Source organism: Hylobates moloch, unplaced genomic scaffold (genome assembly GCF_009828535.3).
Source record: "Hylobates moloch isolate HMO894 unplaced genomic scaffold, HMol_V3 SCAFFOLD_2, whole genome shotgun sequence".
NCBI lineage: Eukaryota > Metazoa > Chordata > Mammalia > Primates > Hylobatidae > Hylobates > Hylobates moloch.
This window is the reverse complement of record NW_026652277.1, coordinates 43,019,571-43,041,187: the sequence shown is the minus strand read 5'-3', so window position 1 is coordinate 43,041,187 and position 21,617 is coordinate 43,019,571.

The window sequence follows — 21,617 nt, the reverse complement described above, 5'->3', positions numbered from 1 at the left end:
CCTTCTAAAGAGTTACTTCTTTCTGACTGGATAGAGTCTGCTCGGACAATCAGGTACTCTACACTCCCCTAGGCTATTGGAGGCTCCTGACCTGGAATTCAAAACTTGAGAAAAGGGTAGAGATCAAAAATAGTTGGAGTTTATTTCTTCCAAGAGCAGTACCTAATTTGTTTCTGCTGTGATCACTCCTGCAGTTCCTGCTTCCTGATCCTCTGGAGCTGCTTTAGTTCTAGTCCTCCAGCCTTTCTGTCAACTCTGTGGTTCCTAATACTCTCCCAGTAAATTCCCATTGACTAATGTTAACCCAAGTTGGTTTCTCTTCTTTGCAAAGAAGAAAAAACCAAAAGCAATAACTATATTGCACTGAGTTCTACAGAAACAGATGCTGAGATGGAGTTTGAACATCAAGGTATTTATTAGGGATAAATATCTGTAAAAGGGAAGGGGAGTAAGAAGGATTGGGCAGAGGGAAAGTCAAACCAGGATGCAGGCCAGTCAACCCCATGGGGAACTCTGTTACACATAATGCCTGTCAAGTAGTTTTTGGTTGACTGAAACAGCCAGACCTTTATGTTATCATCTTGGTTAGTCACTGGTTATGAGGAGCTCCAAGACTAATGAATGTGCCCATGGGGGAGGTGGCTCTTGGGAACTCCTGAAGGAGCTGATAGCTGGAGGTCATCTGATGAAAGCTGGGACGATGAGTTCTTCCTTGTAGAGGGATCTGATTGGCACTTCTCTGGGCCCACCAGTCTACATCTTGCACCATTCAGATTCACTTCTTTATTTCTAATCTTCCTGGAGTTCTGGCTGGCCTCTCTTCTTGGGGGAAACTGGGAAGAGAAAAGTTATCTGGGTAAACTATAGCTCTTACCACTGTAGGTGATCTTGGAGGCACAACCGGCAATCATTACTTTTCTTTAACATTCTTCATTTTAAACTCCTCTCATCCTCAGCTATCACCTCAGCTGGTCTTGGTGGCAGTGCCTTATCTTGATATCCTGGCTTACCATGCCAAAGGGATCTGAGCCTCTTTCTAATCACCATGGCATTTTGGGGTCAGGATTGCCATACTTATCTTTACTATCATAACTGGGCAAGGGAGTACCAAGAGGCACCTAAGTGGATCTGAGTGTCGCCCAAATTTCCCCCTGCCACCATTGTGTAACAGTAGCCTGAACTCCTCCTGACAATCGTGGTCAATTACCACTGCCAAGTGGTGACTCTTTTCCTCGTCTTCTCATTCTTGGACACAAGGAGGTCAAAACACCAAGGCAGCAGGCATTCCTTATTATTTACTGGGACTCTTGCTATGGCCAGTGGAGAAAACATGCTTACGTTGGGCACTAGGACCACTAACTTTGCAGATCCCAAAGTCATGGGAATGGGAACCAGAAAATCTCCCAGAGGGATGGAATTTGGTGAAGTACAATGACGTATTTTCCATTTCCATCTTCATGTGTTTGTTATAAACTACTAATGCAAGCAAATAAAAATGCAAGATTATACTCATATCCACTTTACACTTGTTTTCATATTCACATAGGAAATTGTTGTGCACCTGCTTTTATTGCTTAACTTGAAATAACTAATTAAAAATGCACAGTGTTGGTCATGAGGATAAGGGAAACATTAGGGTAGAAAAGCATTGGGATTTTGAGTGCTCTGTTTTTGCATTTTATACATATTTTGGGTGTACAAAATTAAATCCAACTGCCTTGTCCCTTTGTAACACATATGCACATATTTGTATAGGGAAAACAGTCTGTAAACTTATTAAATTTGCATTTTTATTTGGTAGGTTAGGAGGTTGCTGAAAATAGTATGTGTGCATCCGTTACACAGACTGAAAGGAAAAAGAAAGTTAAGACTATGTAAAATATTAATGCCAAGCACAATGACCATTGTACCTACTATATTTGTTTCTAACCTAATCTCACAGGAGGCCTTCGGGGAAGGCATTTTTAATAGTAATTTTGCTGATGAAGAAATTGGTGCTCAGAGAAAGAGAAGGTGGGTAACTTGACTAAGGTCATGTGATTTGCAAGTGTAACTAGATATTAAAACAGGACTCTTTCCATCTCAGGTAGGCCACAAATAACATCATATGTTAGATATGCTAAGAGGTTTTAAAATGGGTTCTTGAAGCATTATCTCTTACAAGAATGGCACCTGACCAGTTGAGAAAGAAGGTTCTCTTGAAAAGAGTAAATGGTAGGAGTAGGGAGGGCATTTTCCCTCACCTTAAGCCAAGGTAGGACCCTAACCAAGAGGTGCAAAGTGGAATAGCATCCCTGGGGCTGAGGAGAAGTCAATATTAGTGAGCCAAAGAATACTGTCATAAAAATTGCAACGTTTCAATGCCAGATGGCAACACGTAAAACAGACATGAGTTCTTTCTTCTTTTGGGATAACAACTGAGGAGTGGGAAATGGCAACTAATAAACAATGCTAGAGCTGGCAGGATAAAGAAAGTTCTTCCTCTAGGACCAGGCCCAACTCTCCCACTCTGGCTCCTCAGCCTGAAGGAGCATGAAACTTGGGGAACAGATAACTCTAAGTGGATTAAGGGTTTGGTGTTACCAGCAGTTAGTTAGGCCAAACTAGAGGTTAAAGAGATTGAGGTTATAGTCTTCCAGGTGGCCAAGTCCACCTAAGACCATTGACAGTAACCGTGAAGAGTTTACCAAACTGCGAAGTCAGAGAGAATAATCCCCACAAGACTGCCTTCATTTCAGACACCAGCTGCAAATTCAGGGGTCCCTGGGGCCACCCTTGCTTCTAGCCAGCTGGTTATAAATCCAATAATGCCCATGGGCTCCCTCAGGTTTGATAATTCAGTAGAATGACTCACAGAACTCAGGAAAGTGCTATACCTATAATTACAGTTTTATCACAACAAAAGGATACAAATTAGAATCAGCCAAAGGAAGAGATGCAAAGTGCTGATTCTGGGACTGGTAGGGTTCCAACCTTGAAGCTCCCAGCATCATTGATGTGTGCCAACCAAGAAAGCTCAACTGGACACAGACCCTCTGAAGGAAGCAGACTGCTCCTGCAGGACTCAGGAGGCCCACGCCCCCACCCAAAACTGCATGCCCCAACTGCAGAAGTGGGAAAGGGAGACCCTCCTCTCCTGAACACACGCCCCCACTGGAGAAGCTGAAGGTCTGTTTGCAGGAGAAGTTTCTGAATTTATGTGGAGCTGGGTCAATTTGGAGAGCTGAGTGAAATACAGGGGTAGAGGAAGTAGCAGAAAGGCTCTGGGAGCTCACTGTGTCCCCTAGCAGCCCATTCCTGCCTGGCACCACAGGGATCCATCGAGTGAGTGACCAGAGGAGCAGGGGCAAAACTCCAGAGGGAGAAGGAAATCTCTAGCTGAACTTTGTAACAATTTGAATAGGGTGAGAAGCCTCCTGGCCAGAACTGGGAGGAGGGTGCAAATTGGGTGTGCAGACTCCACAGTGGGGGAAGAACTAAGCCCTTTTCTTTCCCAGCTGGGAGGCAGGTAGCCTGGGGCAGGTTTTCAAGCCCATATTGCTCTCCACCTGGAAACAGTCTGGGGGCAGTTGTTAGGGGCACCGTGGAAGTGAGACCAGCCCTTCGGTTTATGTGGGAGCTGGGTGAGGCCTGTGACTGCCAGCTTTCCCCCAACTTCCCTGACAACCTGCATGACTCAGCAGATGCAGCCATAATCCTCCTAGGTACACAACTCCAGTGACCTGGGAATCTCACCCCCATGTCCCACAGCAGCCGCAGCAAGACCAGCCCAAGGAGAGTCTGAATTCAGATACGCATAGCCCACCCCCACCTGATAGTTCTTCCCTACCCACCCTGGTAGAGGAAGACAAAAGGCATATAATCTTGGGAGTTTTAGGGCCCCGCCCACCACCAGTTCCTCCCCATAATACCACAGCTGATGCTCTATGGAAAGTGCCACCTCCTGGCAGGAGGCCAAGCAGCACAAAAATAGGACATTAAACCAGCAAAGCTAAGAACCCTCACAATGGAGTCCATTGCAGCCCCCACCACCTCCACTGGAACAGGTACTGGTATCCACGGCTGAGAGACCCATGGACAGTTCATATCACAGGACTCTGTGCATACAACCCCCAGTACCAGCCCAGAGGAGGGTAGACTCACTGGGTGGCTAGACCTAGAAGACAGACAATCAATGCAGTTTGGCTCACAGGAAGCGACATCCATAGGAAAAGGCAGAGAGTACTATATCAAGGGAAGACCCTGTGAGACAAGAGAATCTGAACAACAGCCTTCAGCCCTAGAGCTTCCTCTGACAGAGCCTACCCAAATGAGAAGGAACCAGAAAACCAACCCTAGTAATATGACAAAAAAAGGCTCTTCAACACCCCCAAAATATCACACTAGTTCACCAGCAATGGATTCAAACCAAAAAGAATCCCTGATTTACCTGAAAAAGAATTCAGGAAGTTAGTTATTAAGCTAATCAGGGAGGGACCAGAGAAAGGCAAAGCCCAATGCAAGGAAATCTAAAATATGATACAAGAAGTCAAGGGAGAAATATTCAAGGAAATAGATAGCTTAAAGGAAAAACAATTAAAAATTCAGGAGTCTTTGGACACACTTTTAGAAATGCAAAATGCTCTGGAAAGTCTCAGCAATAGAACTGAACAAGTAGAAGAAAGAAATTTAGAGCTTGAAGACAAGGTCTTTGAATTAACACAATCCAACAAAGACAAAGAAAAAGAATAAGAAAATATGAACAAAGCCTTGAAGAAGTCTGGTATTATGTTCAATGACCAAAGCTAAGAATAATTGGTGTTAATGAGAAGGAAGAGAATTCTAAAATCTTGGAAAACATATTTGGGGGAATAATCGAGGAAGACTTCCCCAGCCTTGCTAGAGACCTAGACATCCAAATGAAAGAAGCACAAAGAACAACTGAGAAATTCATCACAAAAATATCTTTGCCTAGACACATTGTCATCAGGTTATCCAAAAGAATCTTAAGAGCTGTGAGACAGAAGCACCATAAACTATAAAGGAAAACCTATCAGATAAACAGCAGATTTCTCAGCAGAAACCCGACAAACTAGAAAGGAGTGGGGCCCTATCTTCAGGGTCTTCAAACAGAACAATTATCAGCCAAGAATTTTGTATCCAGCAAAACTAAGCATCATATATGAAGGAAAGATACAGTCTTTTCCAGACAAACAAATACAGAGAGAATTCGCCATTACTGAGCCACCACTACAAGAACTGCTAAAAGGAGCTCTAAATCTTGAAACAAATCCTAGAAGCACATCAAAATGGAACCTATTTAAAGCATAAATCACACAAGACCTATAAAACAAAAATACAAGTTAAAAATCAAAAACAAAAAAACCAAAGTACACAGGCAACAAAAAGCATGATGAATGCAACAGTACCTCACATCTCAAAACTAGCATTGAATGTAAATGGCCTAAATGCACCACTAAAAGATATAGAACTGCAGAATGGATAAGCACTCACCAGCCAACTCCCTGCTGCCTTCAGGAGAGTCAACTAGCACATAAGGACTCACATAAACTTAAAGTCAAGGGGTGTAAAAAGGCATTTCATGCAAATGGACAACAAAAGTCAGCAGGGGTAGCTATTCTTATATCAGACAAAACAAACTCTAAAACAACAGCAGTTAAAAGAGACAAAGAGGGTCATTATATAATGGTAACAGGCCTTGTCCAACAGGAAAATATCACAATTCTAAATGTATATGTACCTAACACTGGAGCTCTCAAACTCATAACACAATTACTAATAGACCTAAGAAATGAGATGGACAGCAACACAATAATAGTGAGGGACTTCAGTACTCCACTGATAGCACTAGACGGGTCATCAAGACAGAAAGTCAACAAAGAAACAATAGATTTAAACTATACCTTGGAACAAATGGACTTAACAGATACATACAGAACATTTCATCCAACTGCTGAAGAATACACATTCTATTAACAGCACATGGAACTTTCTCCAAGACAGACCATATGATAGGCCATAAAACAAGCCTCAATGAATTTAAGAAAATTGAAATTATATCAAGCACTCTCTCAGACTACAGTGGAATAAAACTGGAAATCAACTCCAAAGGGAATCTTCAAAATCATGCAAATACATGGAAATTAACCTGCTCCTGAATAAGCATTGGGTCAAAATCGAAATCAAGATGGAAATTAAAAAGCTCCTCAAACTGAACGGCAATAATGACACAACCTATCAAAACCTTTTGGATACAGCAAAGGCAGTGTTAAGAGGAAAGTTCATAGCCCTAACTGCCTACAACGAAAAGACTCAAAGAGCACAAACTGACATTCTAATGTCACACCTAAAGGAACTAGAGAGACATGAACAAACTAAACCCAAACCCAGAAGAAGAAAGGAAGTAACAAAGATCAGAGCAGAACTAATGAAATTGAAACAAAAAAATTACAAAAGATAAATGAAACAAAAAACTGGTTCTTTGAAAAGATAAATAAAATTGATAGACCATTGGCAAGATTAACCAAGAAAAGAAGAGATAAAATCCAAATAACCTCATTAAGAAACAAAACAGGAGATATTACAACTGACACCACTGAAATACAAAAGATCATTCAAGGTTACTATGAACACCTTTATACACATAAACTAGAAAACCTAGAAGAGATGTATAAATTCCTGGAAAAATACAACCCTCCTAGCATAAATCAGGAAGAATTAGATACCCTGAACAGACCAATAACAAGCAATGAGATTGAAATGGTAATTTTTAAATCACCAACAAAAAAAGTTCAGGACCAGATGGATTCACAGCAGAATTCTACTAGACATTCAAAGAAGAATTGGTACTAATACTTTTGACACTATTCCATAAGACAAAGAAAGAAGAAATCCTCCCTAATTCATTCTATGAAGCCAACATCACCCTAATACCAAAACCAGGAAAGGACATAACCAAAAAAGAAAACTACAGACCGATATCTTTGTTTAACACAGATGCCAAAATCCTTAACAAAATACAGTGTGGAGATTCCTTAAAGAACTAAAAGTAGAACTACCACTTGCTCCAGCAATCCCTACTACTGGGTATCTGCCCAGAGGAAAATAAGTCATTATTCGAAAAAGATACCTGCACATGCATGTTTATAGTAACACAATTCACAATTGTAAAATTGTGGAACCAACCCAAGTGCCCATCAATCAATGAGTGGACAAATAAACTGTGGTATATATATGCAGTGGAATACTATGCAGCCACAAAAAGGAATGAATTCACAGCATTTGCGGTGACCTGGATGAGATTGGAGACTATTATTTTAAGTGAAGTAACTCAGGAATGTAAAGCCAAACATTGTATGTTCTCACTGATATGTGGGAGCTAAGCTCTGAGGACACAAAGGCATAAGAATGATGGAACGGACTTTGGAGACTTTGGGGGAAGTATGGGAGGGGGGTGAGGGATAGAAGACTACAAATGTGGTGCACTGTATACTGCTCGGGTGATGGGTGCACCAAAATCTCACAAATCACCACTAAAGAACTTACTCATGTAACCAAATAACACTTGTACCCCAGTAGCTTATGGGGCAAAAAAAAAAAAAGCAAGCTCAACTGACTTTGGTATCTAGAGATTTTATTGAGGTTTCCTTACGTAAGGAGGATTGATGGAATCATGGCCCATGGCCCACGGCCCACATGGTTGAACTGCATCTCTAGCCTCCTCCCTCCAGAAGTCACACTTATATTGCCTGGTTCTATGTTCCAACCATCTAATCACATGGTTGTCTTTCTGGCATGACCAGCCTCCATCTTAAGACTGTGGGTGTGGCCAGCCTCACCCTGAGTTATCTACTTAGCATAAACTATCAGGTGTGATCCAGGGCCTCACCATGAATAACAAAGACATTCCTATCACTTGAGAAATTCCAAGAGTTTACAGATTACCTCTCAGGAAGGAGCTGGAGCTATGGCAAAGGTTAGATTTCTCTTTGGGTAAGATTAATCTTTCACTACATAGATATTACCCTTCTTTTAAGAGGTGGCACCTTCATGTTGAAATGGCATTCTTCTTGTGAAATGTGACTAAAAGTGATTAAGAAATTCAAAGACAGGGAAAGAACTAGCCCAATGAGAGGATTTGAAAGGTCAGTGGGGGGAATGGATGGTTGCTTTAGATTATGTCCTCTTGAGTTCACTTCTTCATTACACCTGCTGCTTAAGAAAGGGAAGCATATTTTGAACCTGAGTTTGTAATCAAAGTCCAAAATCCAAATTCCTTTCATTATGCCATGTGGTGATATTTTATTTTTCTACAGAAATAAAGTTATAGTTTTAGATTCAGTAATGCATACAATTCCTTGTGCTTCATTTTTCTTATTCAGAATATAAAATGTTTATGAATACATTAGAAATGTTTCATTGTGTGGTTTTGTTTTTGTTTTTGTTTTTTTGAGACAGGGTCCCCCTGGAGTGCAGTGATGTGATCTTGGCTCACTGCAGCGTACATCTCCAGGCTCAAGCGATCCTCCCATCTCAGCTTACCCAGGAGCTGGGACTACAGGCATGCACCACCACGCCTGGTTAATTTTTACTTTTTTATTTTTTGTAGGGACAGGGTTTTGCTGTGTTGCCCAGGCTGGTCTCTAACTCCTGGGCTCAAGTGATCCACCCGCCTCAGCCTTCCAAAGTTCTGGGATTACAGGCATGAGCCACAGTGCCGGCGTGTGTAATTATTAACCGATTACAGGACACTACTGTTCTGCAAACTTCATAAATAATTCATAGGAGTTTCTTATGTTAAAAATAGAAAGACTAAATTAGCAATATGCCTCAATATAAACTACTTTAAAAGTCGTTTTGTGAAAATAAATTTAGAGACAGAATAGTGTTAATACTGCAAGATAGACACAACCCTGTTTATATCGCTGCATAGTCTGAATATCATCATTAGTGTAAATAAAAGTTGAGTAGGTCAGAAAGCCAATCTGCAAGACATATCTAATAAGCTCTAAGTTAGTAAACGCATCTCATCATGTAAAAAACATCATAGACTGTGGCCGTGTGAGAAGCACACATTGTCTTCATGTGAGCAACACAGTTGATAATGAAAAAGATTGCTTTCATTTGACGTGTTCGTAATTTTTTTTAGGAAAACATATGAGATATTAATTTTAATTAGTGTGGGATAATTTGAAAACAATTCTTCAATTCAATTTAATAAGTACTAAATGTTATGCCTTCTTTGATAAACTGTCAATATTTCAAAGTAGAAGTTGTTACAACTATGAATTTCATATTATAAAAAACAATGGAGTAGAACTCTCTATAGGTCTTTTTTTCCATTGTAGTATTTAATTTTTTTAATTGACACATAATAATTGTACATATTTATGGGGTACATAGGGATGTTGTGATACATATATAGTGATCAGATAAGGATAATTAGCATATCCATAATCTCAAACGTTTTGAATTTGTGTTAGAAACATTCAGTATCCTCCTTCCAGGTATTTGAAACTATATATTATTGTTAACTATAGTCATCCTATAGTGCTCTAAAAAACTAGAACTTACTTCTCCCATGTAGCTATAATTTTGTACCTTTTACCAAATCTTTCCCTGTCTTCCCCTTCTCCTGACTCTTCCCAGTCTCTAGTATCCTCTGTTCTAATTTTTACTTCTATGAGATCAACTTTTCTTAGCTTCCACATATGAGTGAGAATTTGCAATATTGAACTTTTGGTCCCCGGCTTATTTCACTTAACATGATGTCCTCCAGTTCCATCCATGTTGCTGCATATAACAGGATTTCATTCTTTTTTATGTCCAAATAGTATTTCATTGTGTATGTATACCACATTTTCTTTTTCATTCATCTGTTGTTGGGCACCTAGGTTGAATCCATATCTTGGCTATTGTGAATAGTGCTGCAGTAAACATAGGGGTGCAGAAATCTCTGTAATATAATGATTTCCTTTATTTTGGATAAATGCCCAGTGGCGAGATTGCTGAATTCTTACAAAAGTCTTGTGTTGACTTGCCCATGAATGGGATACCAGGTGGCAAGGCTATGCCTTTAACTGACCCATGAAGAATGTTTATTCTAAGGAAAATCCGGAGGTTGATTTTAATCTGTCTTACTGCAGTATTCCACCTGCAGCTTCCTTTCCACATCTCCTCTAGCCATATCCTCTGCTTTTGCTTCAAGTCCAGTGGTTTCAGGCTGTCCCTAAGCCCAAGCATCTCTCTCTTTTGAATGTCACTGTTCAGGGACCAACATTCTCAGGACACTTCCTGTCTGTGTTCCTTCTTATTTAAGATATTTGCCTGTTTTCAGTGCATTGGGCTCTGAGAATTAGGCTCATTGGTACAAATTGGTGAAAGTGCTTATCCATTCCAGATACCTGTTTGAATTTTAGCAAAGGCAATATTAGAGTGAATCTAAATGCAGGAAGCTTCAGGTGCGGGAGCAGAATTCTTACATAAAGCAGAATTACTTTTTCTACTTGGAATTTACTTATTTCCTACTCATCTGAGTAGCTTTGTGAGGCAGAGTTTAAAAGGTTGGCTGTTGTCTGAGTTTACAGCTTCATCTCTTATTAGCTACATGACCTCATGAAAATTATTTAAGCTTGTTATGCTTAATAGGGTTACCTATCTCATAGGTTTGTGGTAAGGATTAAACAAGATAATATACATAAAGTGCTTCTCTCCTACACAGTAAATGCTCAGTAAAGGTTAGCTGTTGTCATTTCTATTTATGTATCATCTTGAAGCACTTGGGAATACTAATGAATAGAACAGAATTCAGTCTTACTCTTTAAGTTCAAGAAATACCTATGTTGCTCTGGTTCAACTAGCAAAGGTTAAATAATTACTAGATTGGAGCTGCTTGAAGAAGCATTTGACTCATGTTTTCTGCTCTGGTAGCCAGGAGTTTGGCTGCAGGTTTTTCTTATTAGCTGCTGCAACTTGTGCTCTGTGTAATATGATGGGGCCCATGCTGATTTGGATGCTTAGTGTGTGTTTGTGCATGTGAAGGGAATAATGCTGTCTTCTCCAAGATGAAAGGCAAAATTAGCTTTTGAATTGAGTTTGCATTATAAAGAATAGCACAACTGTTCGCCCTGCCTCTTATTCCAGGCATATGTTAAGTAGGTGATTAAATATCTCTATTTCTAGTCCTAGTGCAATTTTTAATGTCTATTCTTTTCTTCACATAGTTCAAGTTGTTGTGAGAGTCATATGTTTACCTTAAAATGTAAACAATGATTAATTATTTGCCAGGAAATGTACTGTGGTAATAGAAATACAATAAATGCAAATTAATGCTGGTTATTCACTTTATGCCTAATCTAATGGTGTTGAAAAGGCTAAAGTCGCAGGCCTTGTTGCTTACCTTCATAGAATTTATATATAATATTCCTGAAAAAGCACTTATAAAGTATACATTTTTTTCTCATTTAATTTTCCATAAATTTAATGATGGCTGCCTGAAAAAAAAATGTATACTATTCTGGCACAGAAGTTACCACTGAAATGAGTAGAAATGAAGATTTTTGAAACTAGATATTAAGTTCTTGAGCCATTTTGTTGCCCTGTTACCTAAAAGGATACCCTGTTCCTAGTGAGGCAAAAAAAAAATCTGTTTATTATGATGATGATGTACCATTCAATAGCTATTTTCAGGTTGGTTGATTGATACAGCTCTGACCCTCATGAAATTCCTTAGCAATAGAGCCCGGAGCATGGCTTGACTCTCTCCTGGGAGCTGTGGTTATTAGGAACAGCAGCTCTTTTCAGATCAGTTGCTAAATATTTCATCTACTTTCAGAAAACCGGACTAAAACACAGTTCACTGCTCTTCAAGCAGTATAGGCTCTTACCATGCCTTCAGGGATGCCAAACTGCTACTGCTGTGGGGATCGTGGCATTTCAAAGGGATATTAAGACATAACATATTACATTATATGGTAGCAATGGGCCACTTCTCATTTCTTTTTTAAATAAAAAGAATGTAAAAGTGAAGAAAATGTGAGTATATCCCTAGAAGTAAAACTATATCTTTCTGATAAAATATCCCTAGTAAATTCAGAATGAGGAAAAGATTAATGTTTTGGCACTCTGGATAAATGGCTAATCTTTGTGAAAAACATAATTGTGGCAACCTAATGAAACACATTTATAATACCAGGTAGACAAAGCCAATAAGATTTATATCAGATTTTCTCACCCTGATTCAGCAGAAGAAAAATATTAGTTCTTCTTGTGACTCTGGTTCCATTCCAGCACTTGGTAGATACTACTGGTTTTTGTTCTAAGAACTATGCAGGTAATCTTGTGATAAAGAGAAGTAGACACAGCTATAACAAAACAAAAGGTAAAACACAACTACCCCCACAGGTCTATTTGCCTGTGTTTTCATTTTTGTAGAATTTCTGCAGTGGAACTCCATTTTGTCTTCACTAAAGACCAGTCCTCCTGTAGGCAACGTCTACTGCCACCTAATTATCCATGTACTCTTTTAAGATGTCTCTCCTTTTTGCTGAATTGAAGCAATCCTTTCAGGATGAACAATTTTTATTTTATATGACTTAACTTCATTTGCTTCTAACTTTGAATTTATGTAGTATTTCTTGTGAACAAAATCATCACACTGAAAAGGGTAGAAACCATTTTGGGAGGGCCCTCAAGTGTAGAGCAAGTTCTTCCACATCAGGCTCTGCTCACTCCTTTCTTTGCTCTCTTTAGGGACTTCAGCCTGGGCTTTTTCTAAGTGATTGGCTTTCATTACTTAAAGAGTCAAAGAGATGCCTCTTCTCGTCACCACCAGAAAAGCTTCTGCTCTGTGCTCACAGCTTTCATTTCTTTGAAGCCTCTGTGCACTGTTTCCTCTTGACCAAAACCACAGGGAGTTCAATTATCAAAGAATCACTCCCTTCTGAGAATTCTTAAAGAAAAACACTTCCATTCTGAGATAAGACAGCAAATGCAATAAGTTCCCCATTCACTCTGTAGGTTGCTAAACAATGTCAAATTGAATTCTCTGTAGTGGGAAGTTTGGAGTGGATTTTTTTCAGCTACAGAATGGTCAGGGCACATCCATATAATGTCAGTGGGGGCAGTATCGCTAATCCATCCTTGTGTCAACTCTGGGACAATTCTGAATGCCAGACTGACTTCTCCCTCTGCCCAGGACATTATTGAGCCACTCTCATGGTTCTGCATTGGCACACTCCAATGCTTCCTGTCAGCAGGGCTAATGTCTTATTAAAAAGGGGTGAGGGGAGGAGGGTGTATCTTGTGATGGAGCATACCATAGTTGTTAAGATCAACACTTATTGAAACAAATATGCTTTGAAATGACACTTGGGGATCTTCTTTACTAATACAGAGATTTATATTTCAATAGAATTTTGAAAATTAAAGAAGAAAAAGACACTATGATTTGTTCAAGGTCCATTATATGTCAGGCATTTGTTGTCTCATTTAATCATAACCACAGTCCTGTAAGGTAGACGTTTGTGTTTCACTCTTTATGAAGGAGAAAAGGGCTCCAATGAACTAAAAACCTTGCCCAATATCACAAGAATCAGTCTTTGAACCCAGGCCTCCCAGATTACTCATTCTGTGTGCATTTCACTGACCTGCTCACTTACACTAACATTTTAGTGCTAGGAAAATAAATCTGTCTTATAAAATTTAGACATTACAAAACCAGATTCTTGGTTACTGTATGCAGATCTGAAAATACAAGAACACAAAATCTGTAGGTGAGAGTACTATGTTCATTGTTCTGTGAAGAATACAATTAAATTTGAAGACACAGACCAAACAGTAAAGTCGATTCTCAGGATATTCCCAGGAGTGTGGCTAAATAATAAATGAGAATCACCTCTTTGATTTTTTTTTTTTTAGGAAATATGGCTATCTGTTTAATGTTCTAATTTAGTAATTAGAATAAGAGTATACATACACACACACACACACACACACACACACACACACACATACGCTTTAAAGGGACACATCATATAGAATGTTGTCCATTCCAGTATCTCCAAACTCCCACTCAAAATGAGTTGGAGCTATGAATGTGGAGTCTAAAGTCTGCCTATTGGATCATCCTGATGCCAGCATTTACTAGATGAATGACTTTGGGAAAATTATATAGGCATCTTAGCATGGTTTTTCTCTTGTATTAAACCATTACAATGGTTTTCTTGTTGCATTAATAGTAATGCAAAAACCACAATTACCTTTGCGCAAACCTAATATGAAGTAGAGGTAAAAATAGCTAACTCATATGGATGTATATCAGATAGAATGTATGTGTTTTGAGCAACAGAAATCTCAACTAAAAATGATAATTTTACCCTCATGGAAGTGAATATTCCAACAATAGATCTGGTTTGAGGTGTGGTTTCACTCAGGACTCGAACAAGGTCATCAGAATCCACTTCTAGAATCTGGTTCCTTTCCATTTTGGCTCCAAAAACAGGCATACAGTGGGCTTCTGGCAAATATTGACTACAGCAGTTTCAAGCTCCAAATCCTTATGTCCGGTGAAGAACATACGAATTTATGCAGTAGAATTTCCAGAGCAAATATTAAGGCTCATTCTTATTCAACTAGCTTACATTATATACTTATCCCTAAATCAATTACTGTGACCAGTTGATAAGATGCTCTGGTTTTAGCTATAACATTCTTAATAGAGGACTGGGCTGAATAGCATATAGAGGGTATTTAAACTTATAGGTTTGGATACAATCACTACAGAAGTATAGTGTCAAACCAAATAACAGACAAAAGAAGCTCTTTAAAAGAAAATAATATTAATTTGGGTATGAGCATCGAAATGGGAATGTGTGTACCATAGTAAACTATGTGGGTATTCTGGGTGATAAAGACAAAGTTTAAAAAAAATAAGGAAGATTCATAATTGTTTTGAGATAATTATCCTGGACTACAAGGATCAATAACAAAGGTTGTGCTAGTTGGAGATCGGACAAGCAGTTGCTGAGCAGATATTCTTGCAGAAATATTTTTTGTGTAAGGTTGAGATGGCCTTTGTGCAAGGTTGTAATTTTTAAGTCTTTTGCGATAGTTCTTATTATCAGACATTCATGCATGAGAAGCCACTCTTCATGGCTTTCCCCATCTTAATTTGTCAGCGCTTTTAACACAAGTGATTCCATTTTGATTTTGACAACTTTCATAGTAGATAGAGAATAAAGAAGGCCCAGAATTTGAGAATTATAACACTTTAATATTAAAAGGTTGAGAGAAGAGAAACCACAAGAGGAAACCAAGAAAGAGTAATCAATGAGGTAGGATAAAAACCAAGAGAACATGTTATCCTCAAAGCCAATTCAATCACTTATAGGAGGACAGAATGACTAACTGACTGAAATACTACTGATAACATTAAGCAAGAGCAGGACCTACATCTAAGAAGTAGCGAGATCCTTGATGACTTTGATAACAATGATTTCTGTGATGTGGTGGGAGCAAATGTCTGATTGCCATGGGTTTATAGAAAAGAGAGGAGAGAAATTGGAAAAATAGATAGACCTTTCAAGAGGTTTGTTGCAAAAAGGGGCAAAGAAACGGGAGCTGGTGAAATGGGTGGAGTAATGAAAAGTTTTCTCTAAGATGAGATAAATAACATTGTATTTCAATGATGGTAAGAATATTTGGTAACGACTAAAAAGTTATTGATGAAGGAGGGAGGGGAAAACTACTAAAGTGACATACTAAAGGAGGTGAGAGGAGATGGGATGCAGTAGAGGGATGGGCTTTGGATAGAAGCATGGACACGTCACCTGAAGTAGCTGGATAGAAGGGTGGGTGGCAGGTCTGATAGGCAGGTGGCTAGATGTCATGGTGGGAATCTGGTGAAGGTGCCTATGGTTGCTCCAAGTTTCTTTGTGAAGTAAGAAGAAAGTCATAAGCTGAGAGTGAGAATGGGGAAAGAGGTATCTGGGATTTTCAGAGAGGGGAGAAATCATAAGATGTATATATATTTTTTAGGACAATGGGAGACTGAATGGACACAGGGGATGTAGAAGATGATTATTGAGCAGCATTTTAAGGGCCTATAGGTAGCTATTTTCATGAATTTAAAATGAGGTCTATCAGCTTAGTTGCTTGTTTTTCCCCAGCTACATCTAATTTCTTAAATACAGGCATGGAGTTAGAAAAGAGTTAGATTTAGCCAGGGCTGTGGTATCAGCACTAATAATGAAGTGGAAAAGAGGTGACTGAATCAGGGAGTGAGGGATTTCATGTCACCTTTTTGACTTAAAATTCTGACTTCTCTTACTAAAATTACTGCAACAATTTCCTAAATGACATCTTTGCCTTGACCCTGCTCCTATTACATTCCTTCTCAGCATTAGAGCCAGAATTATTTTTCTGAAGAACAAATTTGAGATTGCTCTCTTCTTTAAAAGTCTTTAATAGTTACCCACTGCCATAAAGATAAAGTCCAAAACTTCTTAACATAGTTTCTATGGACCTTTTTGATCTGGCCTTTGCTTAGTTTTTAAGCCCTATTTCTTTCAATTTCCTCTTCACACTCTTGAATTCAACCAAAATTAATGGATTTTAATTCCATGCTCTTTCTAGCTTCTGGAACAATCTTCTCTTATGTTCACATTCTTTTCCTGGGTAACTCCCATTTGTCCATCAGGACTCAGCTTAAAATATTGATTCATTGGCTGGGCATGGTGGCTCACGCCTGTAATCCCAGCACTTCGGGAGGCCGAGGTGGGCAGATCCCGAGATCGGGAGATCGAGACCATCCTGGTTAACATGGTGAAACCCCGTCTCTACTAAAAATACAAAAAATTAGCTGAGCGTGGTGGCGGGCGCCTGTAGTCCCAGCTACTCAGGAGGCTGAGGCAGAATGGCGTGAACCCAGGAGGCGGAGCTTGTAGTGAGCCGAGATAGGCCACTACAGTCTGGCCTGGGCGAAAGAGCGAGACTCCGTCTCTAAAAAACAAACAAACAAAAACAAAAACAAAAAACATTGATTTCATCCAGGTGGTGTTCTCTGCAATCCCAAGGCTGTTTGTGGTCCTCCATTCTTGTTGGCTTTTACTCAAAAGATTTCCTTCGAAGAATGTTTTTGCCCTATTTAAAAATGAATAAAAAACAAAACAAAACTTGGAATAATACTAATCTAGATTCTAGATTAATCTTTTCATTTCACAGGTTCAAATCCATAGGTAATTAGTGGGAGAGCCAATTATCTCAGCAGCCTCAATTTGTTTTTCTCTCATTCCAGTTTCCTTCCACTCATATAACTGTGATCACTCCCCTGACTGCTGCAGTTTCTTTATTCTCAAAGATTCACGCTTACAGAGTGCATGGTACCATACCTAGACCTCTGACGAGCAGGATCATAGCTGCTTTCAAAGAACTTCTAAACTCACAGGGAGAGAGTTATCAACTAATAATTATTACCTCATGGGGGAGGTGCAATATTGGGGATATGCATAATGTGTGCCTAATTTCTAATTCTAGTTTATTGCTGATTATTTTCTTGTGTGTTGATTACATCGATCAAACTGTAAATTCTTTGCATGCAAAGTGCATCTTTGTTTTTTTTTTTTGTATCTTTCATCATTTCTGCTTAATGTCTAGGATAGGGTCTGCCTCCTACCAGGACCTTAATAAAACTTACTGATAGAATGGCACTAATTCACTGCTTTCTAGTTCCCGTAAAGCAATGAATGTTTGGCTATACCAAGCAAAGAATGTAAAGAAATTTCTGAATCAGGTTGCCTCTAATCCTATTAAAAATGATAAAAATTATATTGAAGAAGGTTCAACTTAAAAGAGATAGTGATATAATACTAATAATTTCTAACACTGAGCCATGTGCTCCCCAAAGTACTTTACTTATACAACTTAATTTAATGGTCACAATGAACCAATTCTGTCATTATTGTTATTATCACTACCGTTTTACAAATGAAATACTAAAGCACAGAGACTTTGAAGAACCTTTTAAAATCACATGGCCAAAAAATTATGGAGCTGGGATTTTAACCCAGGCAATCTGACTTACATGCACATATTTAATAAAGTTACTGATCTCCTTCAGGTTCCAGTTAGCAGACCAGAACTTCTTTTCAGGCCCTGTTTTTTCAAAAACTTACTTTGTCTTAGGCAGGAGGATTATATCTGGTATATATATAATAGTATATTATACATACTACAGTCATGTCTGATTAGAGACATTTCCTTATATTTTGAGCAGCATTTATAGTTTTACCACTGTTGGTATTAAAATGATTACAATGCATGTGATCATTTACATTTTCTGAAGCTGATAATGAAATTAGAAAATTTGAAAATCAGATTTTTTTTCCTGGAAGAATTGAAAAGAATAATTGAATCGGAAGAATTGAAAACCTGATTAATCTGCATAAAATGCAATTGAGTATTTTCCCCAAATAAAACTATTACTAATTTAAAATCCTTTCTGCATCATGAGGTCAGTCTGTTATGCAGTGATTAATAGTTAAGGCAATTTTTTTCCATCACGCAGAAGCTAATATTAGATAACCCGTACTCATACGCAGACAGCCTACTTTAAGCTTTCCTTTCAGAACTGGGCCAACTCTCCAGAGAACCCAGGCTCCCTTATTTGGAGATGGATCTATAAATTGACTGATACTCACACATACCAAAAAGGCTCTTGGGAAGGCCTTTGAGAAGGTCAACCCCCCACAGGCTACTTACTAAAAGATAAATGAAGGAAAACAGCTTTTATTAGACATTTACTTTTTTGGATCAAGGTAGAAGTTCATACTCACATATAGGATCTTATAGCATACTATAGTCACACCTAGAATCCTCTCCTACTTACAGTATACTATCTTATATTCGTGAATTTAGGCTTAGAATTCATTTTTCTGCTGTTAGGACAGCCCTATGATACACATTTTCCTGAAATATTTAAGGTGTCTTAGAGGTGTTTCAGATGTTTTAAACAGCTACCCTGGCCTTTCAGTCAGCTAAAGGGCAAATGGAAAGCACTATTGCCACTGATAAAGAAAAAAGACTGAGAATGTAAAGATGATAAAGATTTTTAAAGAACAAATGGCAACTTAACAAGACAAGCAGCGGTCAAATGTGCAAGAAAATCAGTAAAAAGCTATTGCTTTTTGAAACATCAGAGAAGTTCCTGCTTTAAAGTCTTAATCTTGTTAAGATAAGAATTTGTCAATCAGCTCAGTGGGAAAATTGGATTATACTTTGACCCATGGTTGGATGAGTTGCGGATTATCTTTCAGGACAAGAAATTAAATAAAACTAAATTCAATAAATTCAATTCTTCCTTGATGTAGGACATAAATATTCTCTAGCCACCATCTTTTTTTTCTTTTCTTTTCTCTTCTTTTTTTTTTTTTAACCAAAAAAGATAAAATGCTGCTTATACAAAGACTTTCTCCAGGGAATAAGCAAAGTCACTCTCCAGGAAAAATAAATAAATAAATAAAATAAATTCCTCTACCCAATTGTCCGAGGCGTTCAAACCAGAGTGACTCCATTTTGAATGAGGGCTAGGAAAATTAGATTGAGACCTGCTGGGCTGCATTCCCAGAAAGTTAGGCATTCCTAGCCTCCAGATGTTTACAGTTAAGGGAACAAATTAATAGTGTTTACTAAACAGATCCGGACTTGGGAGTGTCCAGATATCCCCATATCTGAAGAACAAAGGCATTCCTAATTTTGCTTTAAAGATAATAATATCGATTCTTGCAAAATATAGTGGTTAAGAAAATTAATCCTTTATCACAAACCCTTGTAGCAGAGCACATCTCCCCATATAAACAAGCATTGTACCCATGGTGGACGCATTCCTCCTCTTACTTTCGGGAACATCCTATTCTGTCTGTGGAGTAGCTGTTCTTTCAATACTTTACTCTCTTAATAAACTTGCTTTTACTTTGCTCTGCAGACTCGCCCTGGATTCTTTCTTGCTCAAGATCCAAGAACCCTCTCTTGGGTCTGGATTGGGACCCCTTTGCTGTAACACAATTATTGCTTAAAATCCTTCCACTATTGTTGTTTTCTTCCCTCAATTATAGTCCCTTGCATTTACATAGTCTTTTTTATTTTTCAATAACTCTTATAGACATTGGTGATTGTCTGCTTAAAGGCTATTTCCCTCTTCTCCTTACTAATGAAACTCTTCTGTTTTTAGGTGTTAGTATTCCTTTCCCTGAAGAAAAGGAATGCTTCAAGAAAGGCTGGCCTTTGCCACAGGGCAGAAATCTTGATAACCCAATTATGTTTTTTTAGATAATTATGGCTTGACTAAGCCAATGTCGGTAATTCCGTTGCCTACTGACCAGAATGAGTTAAGAAGTACCATGTGACCTAATTCAGGCCACTGGAGACCTAATTCTCCAATGAAACATAAGGAGATGGCTAAGGATTCAGAAAAAGATTTTTTAGATCTTAAATGATACACAAGGATTTGTTTTATTTTCCCTCTTTTTTTCACCTCTGGACATTGCTGTTTATGCATGTACTGCTATACCCATTTTGAGCCCCGTGATAAGAGCTGGCTGACAAAATGAGAATAGCAGAATGGAAAATAAACCTTTGAGTACTGATTTATTTTTTCAAAAGAAATCAAATTTCATCAAAACAATTTGAAATGACAGCATGAAGAAATAAAATCAATGTTTATTGATAGACATAAAGAATTTTTCAAGTGGTTTTCAGGGTTAAAAGAGAAACTACACAATGTCAGAACAAGCCAAGGAAATACATTTCTTCACCCTGTCTGGCACACAGTAGGTTCTGTTGGGGCTCAGAACTCTATTCCCCAAAGACTGGCAGTTGGATGTAATGAAAGGCCTTGGAAGCTGCCACAGAATCAAGGTCCTTCTAATCTTGTCTCGTCTCTTCCCTTCTCTCCAAGCACAAGGAAGGACTTTCTGGAATCTACTTATCTGACCAAGAAAGCTTCTTTCCAAAAGAAATGCAATTGTCTTGAGACTTCTTCCCTAGGGATCTGATCAACTAACCAGAAAAGAGCAACCACCAGAGAAGAGACTGAGTTAAAACTACACCCCAGCGACTTTTTATCTATTCTTCGAGGGCAGCTCCAACAGTTTATCTGGGAACTCTATCTGTATAATAAGGGTACCTTTGCTCCTAAGCAGCACTGTCCCTCACCTTTCCATAAGGTTTGTCTCCCACTTTCTAGGTTTATGCATCTCTCTTCTATGAAGAGAATATTTAAGCCCAATCACCTGGCTCCTCTTCAAGTTCATATTTTGTCTGGCTTCCATGAACACTTGTGCATGTAATAGTTGTGAATTTGTTCTCCTTTTCCCTTGTTAGCCTGTTTTATATTATAGGGATGTTTGCCATAACCTTTTACAATGGGGAGAAAAAAGATCATCCCATGTCTGCCCCTATAATTTTCAATATATCAATAATTAGATTCTTGTTTATCCTTTTTGTTTTGGTATTTTGTTGTATCTGGATGCCCTGTAAATGTTTGATACTCTTGCTTTCCACATAGAGAGTCTTCTGAGTTAGGTCAGTGCTGTTGGATTTTAGTCAGTGAAGAATGTGTCAGT